General features: G+C 43.4%; 1 protein-coding gene across 2 annotated transcripts in view; it reads right to left on the bottom strand.

The window, feature by feature from the left end:
- The window catches only part of HMCN1 (hemicentin 1), a 433480-nt gene that overhangs the window by 310212 nt on the left and 107188 nt on the right, over window positions 1-16080 (bottom strand). The window contains exon 6 of one of the 2 annotated variants that reach the window (XR_005558451.1): window positions 6065-6158. The exons of the other annotated variant lie outside the window; for it this stretch is intronic. The gene's annotated coding sequence lies outside the window, so the exon portion shown is untranslated. The remainder of the gene's footprint in view (window positions 1-6064; window positions 6159-16080) is intronic. 2 annotated transcript variants of the gene reach the window in all.

The raw sequence follows: 16080 nt of genomic DNA, 5'->3' as shown, positions 1-16080 counted from the left end.
GAATGGATTACAAAATCACCATTTCTAAAGATTAGCCTCTTCAGATTTCGGCTTGAGGCAGGAAGACTGGGGTTATTTCTGCCTTTGTTAAGATTTTTTCTCCATTGCTCCTTTAGGGAAAATGTTATATCCTGCCACTTTTAATATTCCCCAAAATATTTCATTCTCAGGGCAGGGGGGGTGCTTGACTTCCTACACATCTATTAACATACTCATATGTCTTTTGACACCAATAGGGATTTGCTATTTATGTTACAACTACAACCATAATCAGGATCTAATACAATTCCTGCCTCTTAATTGCAAAGGTAACCACACTGAAATCCACAAACCCATATCTAACCTAAACGGCAACCACTTGATAGGTATCATCATCATCATGATTGTGCTTTTCTACATTTTCTTTGATACATTTTATTCAATTAGATTTCTATTTTGATCTACATACATTATTACTCATGCCAAAATCAATCAGGCTATACAACATTCTAGGGAGAAAATAAACTAACTAAATGAACACTACAAACACTTAGCTGGTTGATTCCCTACATTCAAATTTACATTCTGTAAATCTGAATGGATGTCATAGGTCTTCAATGTGAGTTATATATAGTACATAAGAATAATGGCTATTGAAGACATGATAGTTTTCTATCATGACAGTCGAGGAAGCTAATAGAATATCATACCTTCTTTCAATGTTTAGTGTTTGGTACACAAAGAATTGTTTAAATGAGGACACATTCCCACTAATGTGAAATCCTGGAATATTGCTGCAATAAATTGTACCGCTAGATACAATTGACTTGAACATACAATTGGAATGGAATTCTGTTTGTGCAAGAGGGAAGTACAAGCAGCTGTAGTTAACATGTCTGCTAATGGTTCGTGTGTGTGTGTGTGTGTGTGTGTGTGTGTGTGTGTGTGTGTGTGTACACATATACCTTCATTCAATATAGGCCTTCAGGCTAACTGAGTGTATGGTTGAAAGAAGAAAGAACAACCAGTCTAGCTTGTTTATAATTTCTCAGGCAGCAAATCCTGTGGATATGCCTGTTTTTACTGTATAAACAAAGGCATACCAGGACTTACACAATAATGGTGCGATCTGAAAGTACATATTCTGCAGTTCCAAGATTTTGAGATGCAAACATAACTTAGATTTGATATATGTAAGGTGACCAACTGTCCTCCTTTAGGGAGGACAGTCCTCCTTTTGTGAGTTCTGTCCTCCCTAGAAAAGTGTCCTTCTACATGTCCTTCTTTTCGATATTTGAAGACTAATCTGCAGGGCTTTTTTTTTTCCTCATAGAACGCTCCAAACAGCATTCCAACACCTTTTTTTAATTTTTTTTTCAACTTTTGCATGAGCTGTGCTACTCCCCCTATTGGCTGGCAAACTTTGCACATGTAAGTTGGCTGCAGCGAAAGCAAATTGGCAGGAACTTTGCACCCCTCGCTGCTACCCAACTACACCATCTACTAGTTAGTCCTGAAGATACCTGGAGGAGACTGGAGCAGCGATGCCACAGTAACTTTCTCTTGATCTTCGGCCCTGCTAGAGCAATAATGGCTGCGGGCACCAGAGGCAGGGGCAGTGGGGCTGCTTCTGGCAGGGGTGTGAGGGGTGGCGGTAGCTGGCTGCCCCCCATGCTGTGGGAGCCGCGGGGCCTGCTCTACACGGGGCTGTGCAGGGTGGGCGGTGGTGCTGGCGGGGCGGCTGCAGGCGGGGTGTGTCAATGATGGGCTGCCCCCCGGGGCCAGAGACAGTGCAGCTGGTGCTTTGGGAGCTGCGGGGCCCGCTCTACACAGCAGGGCAGCAGTACTGGTGGGGCAGCTGCAGGCGGGGGCACGGCATGTAAGCATAATTACAATATAAAATGTTATTGTTACAAATGTTTTTATTATGCTTTTATCATATTATAGTGTGTATGCTGTATTATTGTTGCAATGAATAAAATGTTTCTTTTATTTACGATATTTTTTCTTCAATTTATTTGTGTCTTCCTTTTCATTGTAAAAAAGTTGGTCACCTTAATATATGAAGGAATTAGCAACTTCTGAACACAGCTTTAGACAAGCCATGGATGCAATGGGTTGTATGTGTGTGTTTTAGTAGTAGAAGAATCATCTGTCTTTCTATTAAAGAGTTAAGTATTTGCATAAATGTAAACAACTTTTGGGAAAGTCTGAAAGACATGGCTATTGCCCCAGACCTAGATCAGGATGACTTATGACCCTGCACTGATACCCTTGGTATTTATGATGCTTTCCTTCCACCAATTGTTTAAGATTAGTTTAATATTGGCTTTGTTATTAGTTTATTGATTGTCTTGCTTTCTTTTAAGGTTGTCATTTAAATGAGCCTTTGGAACATGACCCTATTCCTAGGCTTTTAAGGCCTTGTGATAAAGCAGATTTTAAGGCTCACTTAAAGAAAAAACATTGGATGATGGACTACTTGTCTGCAGTTCTGTTTTTTAAATGATTGTTGTTTCCCCCACCTCCACCCCCTGGACTCTTAGTGAATGTTGTATTTTTATATACAATTTTTATTGAGCTGTAATCCATTGGGGGAAATCTATAAATAAATACATATTAGCTAGATGTGACTGACACATCATATAAATATAAGTAGTCCTCGACTTACAACAGTTCATTTAGTGACCACTCAAAATTACAATGGCACTGAAAAGTGTGACTTATGACCATTTTTCACAGTCACGATCTTTGCAGCGTCCCCATGAATGTGTGATCAAAATTCAGATGCTTGGCAACTGACTCATATTTGTGACTGTCGCTGTGACCCAAGGTCATGTCAACCCCTTTTGAGACCTTCTCACAAGCAAAGTCAACGGGGAAGCCAGGTTCATTTAACAACTGGGTTGCTAACTTATCAACTGCAGGGATTTGCTTAACAACTGTGGCAAGAAAGTTGTAAAAAGATAACAAATGTCTCACTTCACAACAGAAACTTTGGGCTCAGTTGTGGTTGTAAGCTGAGGACTACCTGTATCAAAATAAAATTTGAAAATAAATTTTGGAAAGGGAAAAATTTATTTTCAAGTTTTTTTTCTTTTTACACACTTTTTCCCTTGCTCTTTTCAAGGGAAAAGAGCAAGGGAAAAGTGTGTAAATACATCAATGAAATGTACCATTTTTATAATGGTGTGATGACTGATGGCACTCACAACGACATCCCATGATGGTCTCATTTGATTATTCAGTCATTAGTCTATAAACTGAATCAAAAGTTAGACAGTTGATATAATGTAAATCAGTGTTTGTTGTTTAGCATTAGACTGGTCTTTATATCCTTCATACATGAAAGTCACAACTATCACATTGTAATTATCAAATGAGAAACATGTGATAAGTCAAAGCAGCTGCCAATTCCATTCCAAAATGTACTCTGCCTTCTTTCTATTTATCCCTAAAATGAATTGGAATGGGAAATCAACCCAGGGCTTCTAATTCAAGAGTTTTTCAAACTACATTCCAAGGAACCCTGGGCTTTTGAGAAAACATGATGGGGTTCTATAAGAAACCAAGAGCAAATAAATCAATAAAGGTTGATCGATAAAGGTTGTGGGGAAAATAGAAGGAAGAAGGAGCATTAAAGTAATAAAAGTGGGATACAAAAAATCTAATAAATAAAATAAACTCAAATAGTCAGTTTCTATCATCAAGCTGTCTCTCTTGATTGGGGGGTTCCAGAGTTTGTTTGTTTTATGATTAAAGGTTTCTGTGACCTGAAAGAAAAGAAGAAGGAAAACTCTGCTGCTGTTCATATTTGTTTCTGTTCCTAACTGAGATCCCATGATTGTGTAGGAAGTCAGTACTGCCCCCCTCCCAGTGAAGGAAATATTTTGGGGGTTATTAAAAAGAAGGAATATTATATTTCCCCAAAGGCATAATAGAAAAATCTTAGGCAGAAACCACCATCACCTCCTCAAGTCTCTCTGCCCCAAGCAGAAACCAGCTTTTAGAAATGCAGATTTGGTGATTCATTCAGGAAGACTGGGGCCAAGAAGCTTGGAGCTGATGGGATTAGAAAGACAAAGACCCCTAAAATCTACATTCCACCACCCAAAATTTAAAGACATGACCTTTAGGACACAATAGGATTAACCCACCATCATTAGAATACCAAAAAGGGCACACTCAAGCTCAGGTCAAAGTACACAGGAACAGGAAAAACCTCAAATGCAAAGCCCAAGAAAGGTATAAAAGCCCATCTATCTCAATTCCAGTTTGTCAGCTTTCCCAGAACCATATGTTGTTGGTTCTGTTCTTCAATAAACAGAATCTTCTTTCCTAAGCAGTCTTCATTTTGTTTACTCCTGGCTTGGACTGGATCTGATAATTTTTCTTTCAACAATTGCTTTATCTTCAAACTAATTTTAAACTAGATGTGCTTTTCTCCTAAAGTCTGAACAACCAGCTATTGGTCCCTTTGTGATCACTACATCTCTTTATTAGATGTAAACTTGTCACATTAAACTTTTTCCTTAGAAAGTCCTTGCTGTTGATTCAGAAACCTACTTGTTAGAATGGATACGTGGGCATGGCACACACATTAATAAAACAATTCCTGCAGAATCCCCTTAGAAGAATGAATGGCCTTGAAGAAATAAAAAGATATGTGCAGTTTACAAATGTTAGCTTTAGCTGAACATGATGCAGGCATGGCCTATGAAAATTAGCAGATTAAAAAAAATGCTTCAGGGCTAAGATCTGTGATCAGGAAATGGGTTTGCTATCAATATATTTATTGTACATATTGTCTTGATAAATACAGGAAGCCAATGTGGTGTAGTGGTTGAGACATCACACTAGAAACTAGTCCTGCCTTAGGCACAAAGCCAGCTGGGTGAACTTGGGCTCACTCTCTCTCAGCCCTAGGAAGCAAACAATGGCAAGCCACTTCCAAAAAAAACATTGACAAGAAAACTGAAGGGATTAGCCCAGTGGTTCTCAACCTTTCTAATGCCGCGACCCCATAATACAGTTCCCCATGTTGTGGTGACCCCCAACCACTTATACATCATCGGGTGCCAGGGGCGTGGCCAAAGAAAAGGGGGAGGGGAATGGCGGACAGCCTTGTTTGGTGACCCCTGTGAAGTGGTCGTTCGACCCCAAATGGGGTCCCGACCCACAGGTTGAGAACCACTGGACTAGCCAGAAGTCAAGATTGGCCTGATGAGAGTGGAAAGAGGAAATTGGGTTGCACCATTTCAGATGCAAATGTCCAATCACTTCTTTGAACAATCACAATCACTTCCTTTGGTAAAATGTCCTTAAACATTTAAAAACAAAAACAGACAGGATCATTTTGAAACTCTTGACTTTCCTCTTTGCAAGGATTTCTTAAATGGGGAAATCACTTTGAAAAAAAAAAGTAATGTTTTTCCGCCTGCATTCTGAAGCAGCATAGTGCTTTTTTACCATTTCCGTCTGTGTTATGAAAACCATATTAAGGAAATTGAGCTTCAAGAAATGTTAATTTCTGACATCCTGGTTCTATCTGCAGATTATCCTACATATTTTATATCAAAACTGTCTTTATGTATCCTCAGAAATTCCAGAATATAGAGGATGGAAAGTAATATTTCACAGAGATGAATCACATTTCTAAAGACAGCAGAACTGAAGTGTATCCCTCCAGTTAAAATTATTTTATACTATTAATTTCTATTGCCCCTCCTCCCAACACATCCTCCTTTTTACTATTTTTTAGAAGCAGAAGAGAAACAAACAGCAGGAAATAACTTGTGTAGTTGGACTGACAACTAACTGCTTTCTATCATCACTTTGATGATAGCAAACATGAGAAATTTGGTGTGTTTTGTAAAACTTGCTTGAAGCTGTTGTAACTGCCATGGCCGGAACCTGCTGCAAACAAACCACAAGAGTCAGCTAGTCTCACAAAAAGAACAAATTAAACATCTTTATTTTCTTTGCAAGTTATTTTGTATACCAGATTCTTCCTTTCTTGTGCATCTGAGGCTACTAGAGCTTAGCTGCAGAAATCAAGCTGAGCATTAGAGAGCAGCAAACCAACCTGGAAATCTCAAATTCTTTGATGCCATCTAGTGATTGGCTGACGTTTTGCAGTGTAGTTCTAATTGTCTAATCTCAGACACTGTGGCCTCTACCTAGGAATAGAAGAGACAGCAAAAATAAGCAAGCCAAAGCCCATTCATATAAGGGGTGCAATGGGGGTCTTTCCAGAAGGTCTTTGCAGCCAAGAAGCAAGCTATGAATTCAATCTGTAGCTCAGTTTTTGGCTGCACAGGCCTTCCAGAAAGGCCTCTGACTGCAAAATGCTGCAGAATGAAGCCTCTTAGCTGCAGAATGAAGCTGCTCCTTCAGCCACAAAAGAAGTGGGCTGGCTGGGTGGGGCTGTCGGTGCCACCACCACAAGGTGAGTGGAAAAGACACCCACCCCTGAAAATAAGACTTGGTGCCTCTTTTGGAGGCAAAAAAAAAAGAAGAAGAACTGGGTCTTATTTTCAGGGAAATAAGAAAAATAAGGAAATAACTACTCTTGGTAGTTCCTCCTTTGTGGACTTTCCATACATACACAGCATTGCTGCTGCTCATTTGTTTGCCTTTTTCCCTGTCTACAACAACCTGCAAACATTAAGGATTAGAAATGCTGCACCATCTCTACCCCCTTGCCATTGCTTTGATATTACCCACATGCCTGAAAAAAAATTAAACAGGCTGCAGAAATACGAAGGAGGACGAGAGATTCCAGAGGACAATAGGCTGAACAATGAATGGCTCTGATGCCAGTCCTGTTCATCAATTTCAAGAAATTAGGTACTTGCCAACAAGGAGTTCCAATAAATACCAACACAGATCTTATATTCCAGTTTTATACGCACAGACAAGTCCATCCTCATTAGATCTTGGATCTGTCAGAGAGGGTGTTTGTTGAGTCCGTGGCGGGAAAACAGACACGAGAAGCAGCTGGAGTTCTCAGTTTCATTTATTCAGCGTTCAGCTTACATGAAGATGGCTTCAGCCTCGCCCAAACGCCTCGCAGCCTCTTATATAGGCAACTCCCGGGTAAATGGGTTACTTTTCCCGCGCCAGCACCCGCGCATGCGCACGGCGCTGGCGACAGCCTGTCTGGTCCCGGGCAGCTTTGCACCTGCCCGGGACTGCCTGCAAACGCCCGAGCCGTTTGCAAAGGCTCGGGACATAACACCCCTTTCCCCCGGGCTAAAACTACTACCAACATACAACATTTATTTTATATGACATTTTGCTCCCCAGGGCTCCCACTGATTACTGGCTTTTGCCTTGCCAGCAATGTTATGTAATCTTCTAGATACTTAGGAGATTTCTTTGCTCTCTGTGACCTTCTTAGCTCTGGGTTACTGGCATAAGTCCCCTGACTGGAGGGAGGCGTGAGCCTGTTCTCTCTATTGTGTCCTGGTGTCTTCCAAGGACTGTGCCCCGATGCCTGGCCTGCTTGCTTGCCCACCGGGCTCGTCAGGCCAGGGCTTCTGTTACTTTGTGACCTGGTTGACCTACCTAGCTGTAGACCCTCAGGCCCCTTGAAGTGATAGCCGCTGCTGGGCGTCTCTGTAGAACCTCCTAGGTCAGTCCAAGACCTGTCAGGAGGCTGTCCATTCCCTGAACCCCATTCTGTGTTCGGGCTCGTGTGGGTTTCTGTACTTTCCCAAAACTCAGGTGTTCCCTGATTTGTGCTAGGGTTGTTGTAGTCGGGACTTGGTTCCTCGACTAACTCTGTGTATGTTTGACCCCCTGTAGGATTTGGGGTAAGGTCAGGCCAACCTTGGGAATTGTGTGCCAGTTCTCTTGCGGGGAATGATTTGTTGGGATGCCCCCGGGTATCCTCCGTTGCTGGAGTGCTGTGTGATGTGTGTGGAAAGTGAGTATGCCCCCGGGGTGACTCCCTGGCTGGAGTAGGTGTGAGTGCCTGTTGTGTGGGTAAGCTCCATGACTTTCTTTTCGGAGCAATTGCAGAACCTTGGAACGAGCCGTTTGTGGCTCCCTCAGTGGAGATGGGCAGTAGCTCTTGCCCTTCCCTTTGCTCCAAAGGGTCCCCCTCCCCCCCTGGAAAAGACCCAGGAGTCTCAGCAGAAAAGTCTCGCCTAGAGCGAAGTTGGTCGATGTGCCGACGCAGGACACGACCGTTGTCCAGGGCAACCTCGTAGGAGAGAGGACCTGTGATCCTGGACACAGAAGCGGGGACCCATGTATGACCAGGCCCGTAATTGCGAGCCCAAACCGGGGCACCCACAAGTAGTTGTCTAGGTGCCCTAGGATGTGAGGTAGATGAAGGCAGTCTGTCCGGATGCAACCGGTCAAGTCTAGTAGTAAGTTGGCGCCCCCAACGAAGTTCAGCTGGACTTCTCCCTGTAGAAGTGGACGGTGTGGTGCGATAAGAAAGGAGAAAGTCAGCCAACCTGTGATGCCAGTCCCCGTAGGTGAGTCTCTTCAAGGCGTCCTTTGCGATGCGCACCATGCGTTCAGCCATACCGTTGGTGGACGGGTGAAAAGGCGCAGATGTGGCATGACGAATCAGGTTTGCCTGTAAGAAAGCTTGGAATTCGGAGGAGGTGAATTGAGGGCCGTTGTCGGACACAATGACATCTGGCAGCCCGTGTGCAGCAAAAATCCCCCTCAGTACCTGAATAGTCTTTGCAGTGGTGGTGGATGAGACAGGCACAACCTCAAGCCATTTTGAATGGCTGTCAACAAGGACCAAGAAGAACTGGCCCTGAAAGGGCCCAGCGTAGTCAATGTGCACCCTAGACCATGGGGACTGTGTTTCCTCCCATCTATGCACAGGAGCTTGGGGCATCTCTGGGCGAGATCGTTGGCACAGGTGGCATGCGTGTACCTTAGCCTCAATATCTTTATCTAAAGCAGGCCACCACAAGTGGCTGCGTGCAAGAGCCTTCATACGAACAATGCCAGGATGACCCTCGTGGAGGGATTCTAAGACCCTAGTCCTCATTGAGGTGGGAATGACAACTCTGTTTCCCCAAAGCAGACAACCCTGAGAAAGGGACAGTTCGTTTCTTTTGGACCAGAAACTCTGAAACTCAGGACTAGGGCAGTGCTCAGGCCACCCGGACAGGACCCAGGAGCGGACACGTGAAAGTGTGTGATCTGTACCTGTTTCAGCGGTAACATCCCTGGCACTAAGAGGGAGCTCGGGCAAGGCTTGGATTGATAGAATGTTGACAGCTGGCGCGGGGTCAGCTTCTACTACTGGCAGAGGCAATCTACTGAGGCCATCAGCATGGCCCATTTCTTTCCCAGGCTTGTGGAGTAATGAAAAATCATATGCAGACAAAAAATAGACCACCTAAGCATTCTAGGGGAAATGATGTGGGGAGTCTGCTTACGTGTGGTAAACAGTCCCAGCAGAGGCTTATGGTCAGTGAAGACCGTGAAATGCCTGCCATATAGAAAATCGTGGAATTTTTTAATTCCAGCAACAACAGCCAGAGCCTCCCTGTCTATCTGAGCGTAGTTGCGCTCGGCAGAAGACAGTGTTCTGGAGTAGTATGCAATAGGAACCTGAGTTCCATCAGACCTGAGGTGACTCAGGACAGCTCCAACCCCGTAGGGGGACGCATCACAAGCGATGCACACAGGGAGAGACTCGTTGAAATGTGCAAGAACACTGTTAGAAGTGAGCAAGGCCTTGACTTCTTTAAAGCAAGCCTCATGCGCTTGTGACCACAGCCACACAGCCTGTTTGTCTAGTAGCCTGTGAAGAGGCTCAGCTACACTAGCTTTATGTGGAAGAAAAGAATTGTAGAAATTCAGGAGGCCTAGGAAGGCCTGAAGTTCGGCCTTAGACTTTGGCCTGGGTGCATCTAAAATAGCAGTTAGTTTGGATTCAGCAGGATGAATCCCAGCAGCATCAATTTTGAATCCCAGAAATTCAGTAGAAGGCACCCCAATCTGGCATTTGTCTTTTCTGAGCTTGAGGCCTGATTTCCTGAATCTTAACAGGACAGCCCTAAGCCTTTCAGCTAGAATGTGTGTGGAGTCTCCTGCAATCAAGACATCGTCAAAGTAGGGGCAGACCCCTGGTATACCTCGTAGTGTGTTTTCCATTACGCTTTGGAAAATCCCAGGAGCGACATTCACTCCAAACTGTAGCCTTTTTACTTTAAAGGCTCCCCTGTGGGTCACAATGGTCTGAGCTATGGCAGCATCATCATCAACAGGCAGCTGTTGATATGCTTGAGCTAGGTCAAGCTTTGCAAAAACACGCCCCCCCTTGAGAGAGGCCAGGATGTGACTGACCACAGGAACAGGATAGGCATGTTGCTGCAATGCCTTATTGAGTGTGCATTTGTAATCAGCACAAATGCGAATGTCCCCATTTGCCTTTAGAGGCGTGACAATGGGGGTCTCCCACGGGCTGGAATCAACAGGTTCTAGGATTCCCTGTTGGATTAGTTTGTCTAGTTCAGTGTCAATCTTACTTTTTAAAGCAAAAGGGACCCTTCTTGCTTTAATCCTAATGGGAGTGACAGTGGGGTCTAGCTTTAAGGACACAGGTGGTCCTTTGAATGTGCCCAGCTGGGGGCTGAAAACATCTGCAAATTCTTTGCAGACTTCCTGTAGGTCGAGTGTTTGTAAGCTGTTGAGTCCTGTGACGTGTATCCCCAGGGCCTCAAACCAATCGAGTCCTATGAGACTCGTTCGTTCACCCCCTACTACTAATAAGTCTAGTGGACCTTCAAAACTCTTGTATTGCATGTTAAGGGTGGCCTCCCCCTTAACACACACTCTTGAGTTCTGAAAATCTGTTAATACAATATCAGAAGGCCTTAACTTGGCCTTAGACCCACTTCTGGAACAAATCTTCCTAAATGTATGCAATGAAATGATGGACAGGGCAGACCCTGTGTCTAGTTCCATAGATAATGGAACCCCTTGTAGCTTCACGTTGAGTGACAGCTTTTTCTTCATGGGCTTGTGTGTGCCTGTTCTACAGATGCTTCTTCGCGAAGCGCAAAAACCTACCCTATTCTGGCTGGGGAATCTGGTACCCTTCAGGCGTTCTTCTTGGGGTTGTGCCTTTCGTCGGCCCAGGCACACAGCTGCAATATGCCCTTGTTTACCGCATGCCCGGCAGGTAGCGGAGCGGAACTTGCAGTCGGTTCTCCTGTGGCGACCTCCACAGCCGATGCACTTGAGCGGAGCCGAAGAGCTTCCCTTCTGGTTCTCTTCCCTCGCGGGGTGTAGACGGTCGACTTCCTCGTCCGGATCCTCCTCGGAGTTTCGTCGGACGTCTTCCTGGTGCACGGACGCACCCTCTGCACTGTTTCTGATCGGCCGCATGTTTTTGACGGCGCCGCCTGCTGCTTCTTCTGCGGTGACTTCCCTTAAGGCGTCTTGGAAGGATAATTCTTCCTTTGCGAAAAGTCTCTGTTGTAGCTCGCGATGCCTTAACCCGCACACGAATCGGTCCCTCAGTCGTTCCTCGAGGTCCTTGAACTCGCAGGGCTTGGCGGCCTTCCGTAACGCGGCGATGTATTCCTTGGCTGACTCACCGGACCGTTGATCTCTTTGTTCGAAGGTGTGGCGCCATGAGATAACGGACACCCTGGGGTTGAAGTGCTCCTTCAGCAGCTTCTTCAGGTCTGCGTAGCTTACAGACTCTACTGGGACAGGTGCTGCAAGGTTTTCTGCGATTTCGAAGGCGTCTTGGCCGCAAACGCAAAGCAGGGTGGCCGCTTTCAAGCTATCTTCCCTCACTTGGTTTGCCTTGAAGTAGTTCTCCATTCTGGATACGTAGGACTCCCACCGCTCTGGATGTGAGACGTCGAATTCTGAAAGCCTTCCGATTTTCGCCATCTTCGGATCTTCAGGAGACGGGTCTATCAGCCAGCCTACCCCCGAATGCGCACCGGATTGGCGGGCAGCTGCCGAGTCGACGCCGTTCCTCTTTCGCCGCTCAGGACTCCTTGGGTAAGCTTACACTTCTTCCTTTCCAGGTAGTGCAAGGCATCCCACCTTCGTCGCCAGTGTTGAGTCCGTGGCGGGAAAACAGACACGAGAAGCAGCTGGAGTTCTCAGTTTCATTTATTCAGCGTTCAGCTTACATGAAGATGGCTTCAGCCTCGCCCAAACGCCTCGCAGCCTCTTATATAGGCAACTCCCGGGTAAATGGGTTACTTTTCCCGCGCCAGCACCCGCGCATGCACACGGCGCTGGCGACAGCCTGTCTGGTCCCGGGCAGCTTTGCACCTGCCCGGGACTGCCTGCAAACGCCCGAGCCGTTTGCAAAGGCTCGGGACATAACAGTGTTGCATGTATGTGTAAATATTTCTCACTTCTCCTTAGCAGTGAGACATTCCAGTGGTAGCAGTGTTGGTCTGTGTTGATTTTAATAAGAGAATCCTGTAAAACTATGGTTTCTTCATATTATTTGCTTTAGTTCATCCATCCAGAGGGTACATTTTAGGAAAGGACAAAAGTTGTTTCACTTAACTCCAGTCTGGACAAACTTCCCCAACCAAAATTGTTTGACTGCAATTCTCATCGTCCTCAGTCAACACACAGTCTAACAAATTCTCCTCTGATCTTTCCAGTATGCTGGGCCTGATTAAGCCAAATCTATAACTATCTAGCTATATACATAACAGTGAATATTGTGTTCAAATTCTAAACAATGGAGACTACAGAATGACCAAGCAAGTGTATGAACTTCGGTGCATCCTGTTGTGTGGCATATATTTCAACACTAGTTGAGAAATTGGGACATGGGGGAAACTATGTCCAAATCCTACATGTACCATTCACTTGAAATGAATTTCATCTGCCAAAGTAAAACTTAGTGTGGTTTATTGCAGAATGTAGTTTGAACCCTACTATTGTGCTTCACTCAGCAAACCACATTTAAAAGAAACGATGGCTTAGCATGACATGCAGCATGAACCCAATTAATGTCTAATAGCTGTGCATATTAACCAGATGTCCTTTTGGTATACCTCATGAACTCCGTAATCTGTAACACAATTTAAAAATAAAAGGTTCAGTTCAGAGCTTATTTCCCTGGCTACAAGCATTAAAGTTAAGCAATCCCACAAATCAGTGTGACTGTTATTCTTGATATTTGTAGGACCAAAAGTAATGCACAAATGACAATGTGCTAATACAACTCCTCTGCACATTGTCATTCCTTTTGAAGCACAAAGTCTGAAAATGCTTGAATGTGCAGCCATATTAATTCTGCAGGATGGCAGAATCAATGCCACCCAATTCTACTGCACAAATTTTAAACATTTCCTTCCAAGCTGTTTTGTGCCCCCTGCTCTACAGTTTGATCCATCTTAATGCACACAAAAGGTACAAAATCCACATGGAATCCTTTTTTACTTACTGTAAAAAAACTAGTTATGCAGATAGTTGCTGTAATCTGGCATGAATCAGAATAATAAACTATTCAGAAGTAAAAAATAAACTGCAGTCCTTTGCATAACATACATTGATTAGATATTGATACATTGCTGTTCCTGTTTCAAATAATTTAATTTAAATAATTTAAAATAATTCAGATAATGCTCAAAACCTGAATTAGCAAGCAACCAGAAGATACTCATAATTCTTTCTCTCCTTCTCAAATATTCTGATACATACACATACACACACACAAACATATACATTCCAAAAAGGGACTGAATTCTTTTTTCCTATAAACCACAAGGTGACTGTGGTAATTCCTAACACGAGGGAAGGAGTCCTTGCAAATGCTCAACAGGCAGCATTCTCTGCAAATTGATCATTACACTAGTTTCATTGGGCTGATTTCATTTGGCAAGATTAAAATAATCCAATCAATCTCTAAGAAGAGGAAATATTCCATACCTGGGCTGCAAACATTTGTGACCTTTTGGAGGGCTGCAGCAAGGCACCAACAGCTCTAACTCTTTGCTTCCATCTAGTGGCTATCACAGGTTTTGGAACCCAAGTATGGTCTGTCTAGCACAGGGGTCCCTAACCCCGGGTCCATGGACCGGCACCGGTCCGCAGCATGCCAGCAAGCAGGCTGCACAAACAAGCAAATGCAGGCAGTATTGAAAACCACACCCCCTCTGGTCCACAGAAAAGACTTTCTCCATGGCACCAGCCCCTGGTGCCCAAAAGGTTGGGGACCTCTGATCTAGCAGAGACAAATCAAAAGGAGATTAGAAAATAATGCAGAGAACTTGGAGCAGCTGTCTCAAGGGATGAATTATTATGGAATTCCTGGGAATATTAGCAACAAAGTAACCACCTACATTGTACAGACTCAGCTGATATACTTAATCTATGATTTGGTGTGTAAATCTAGAACATTTAATTAATTAAATGAACTCACCATTACTTATTAGATTTAAGCCACCCATTTCACTTGTCAGACTATTCAGTAGTGGTTGATACTTGTTATCACCATCTTTGACGTCACCTTTGTTTGCCTATGTGCCTTTTTTTCCTACCTGCCACCCCCCAGTCCCCCAACTCAGGCTTCAGATATTTGATGAAGCAACTCTTATCTTGAATGATTATGCAACAATACTATACATGTGCTAGAATTTCAGATGCAAAGAGAGTCTCTTGTTTTATTACAGAGCCAGATTTTTAAAATGCAGACATTTAGAGTTCCCAGTGAAAATCACTCAAATGTAGCATTCATGACCTACTGGTATACTGCTCCTTGGACAATATTTACTAATTCCTATTAAACAGGAAAGATGAATAGCCATGATCCATCCTAAAACAATTGTTTATAAGCAACAATAACTTGTGATTTAAACACAGAAATCAAGAGAATACCAGACTCAGAGGTCCCTAATTTACCTTGGTAAACAGAAATAGTAATAGTCAAAAACCAGGGAAGGCAGCTGTCTGTCTGTCTGCTGTCTGTCTGTCTCTCTTTCTATCTATCTATCTTCCTTATTTCAGGATTACCATTTTGGAGAAAAGAATTACAAAAATTAATCTCATGATAATTAATTATTATTTCTCCTGGATAAAAGAGACTAAGTCTTCTGATCATGTCATATATATTAATATATTTCATATATTGTCATATATTAATGATCTCCTAATTGCAAGAATATTGGGCTCACATTTCCGATGTTAAATTTGCGTTCTGCAAAGTTCTATTGTGCGGCACAGATATTAGCCAGGATAGTTTGCTGTAGCCAGAGTACTGGGGCATTGCTTCTAGATTGGAAGATGATCTGATAGATGAACTTCTAATTATGTAATAATGTTATTCACTTGTTTGCCTATTATGTAAGGTTGGCAAAAGTGTGTCATAGATCCCAGCATCCTCTTTGTTGACCAGATTGGCTGGGGTATTTAGACATTGTAGTTCAAGATCTAGAGGGCCACAAATTCCCTACTTTGCATTGTTTATAATTTGTCTATGAAGATTCTCAGTAATTCAGGTCACGGTTGTTCCAAAGGTGCTTTTTCCAAAAGGCCACTGGACTTTGTTGTTGTTTTTTTCTTCTTTAAAAATGTTTCACTTCTCCATTGAACTGAAGGAGCTTCTTGGATGAGAAATGAAATGTAGTTAAAGAAAAATCCAAGAAAGTCCATTTGCCTTTGGAAAAAGCACCTTTGTTTATAATTTGACATCTTCAAAGATGAGTAGCATGTTAGAGAAAAATATGTTAAAAGTCTATTTTCAGTTAATGGAAGAAGGCTCATTTATTGCACATTTTAAAATTATTTTAGGATTCCTCATGATTCCTCAATTATAAGAGCCAGTTTGCGTATTATTTAAGGCACTGAGCTAGAAATTAGGAGAACGTGAGTTTAGTCCCACCGGAGGCACAAAGCCAGCTGGGTGACCTTGGGTCAATCACTCCTTCTCAGCCCTAGGAAGCAGGCAACAGCAAACCACTTCTGAAATCTTGCCAAGAAAACTGCAAGGATTAAGCCAAGCCATCACTAGGAGTCAACAATGACTCAAAGACACACGCACGGATAGATACACAATCATTTACTCTTGGCAGTCAGAGAGCTGAGAATAGTGACACAATAATATGCCTACCATGAAATCATTTCATTCCC

The sequence above is a fragment of the Crotalus tigris genome, unplaced genomic scaffold (assembly GCF_016545835.1).
Source record: "Crotalus tigris isolate CLP2741 ecotype Arizona unplaced genomic scaffold, ASM1654583v1 scf7180000018938.1368258, whole genome shotgun sequence".
Taxonomy (NCBI): Eukaryota; Metazoa; Chordata; class Lepidosauria; order Squamata; family Viperidae; genus Crotalus; species Crotalus tigris.
The sequence above is the reverse complement of the archived record's forward strand: the minus strand, read 5'-3'. Positions and strand labels throughout refer to the sequence as shown.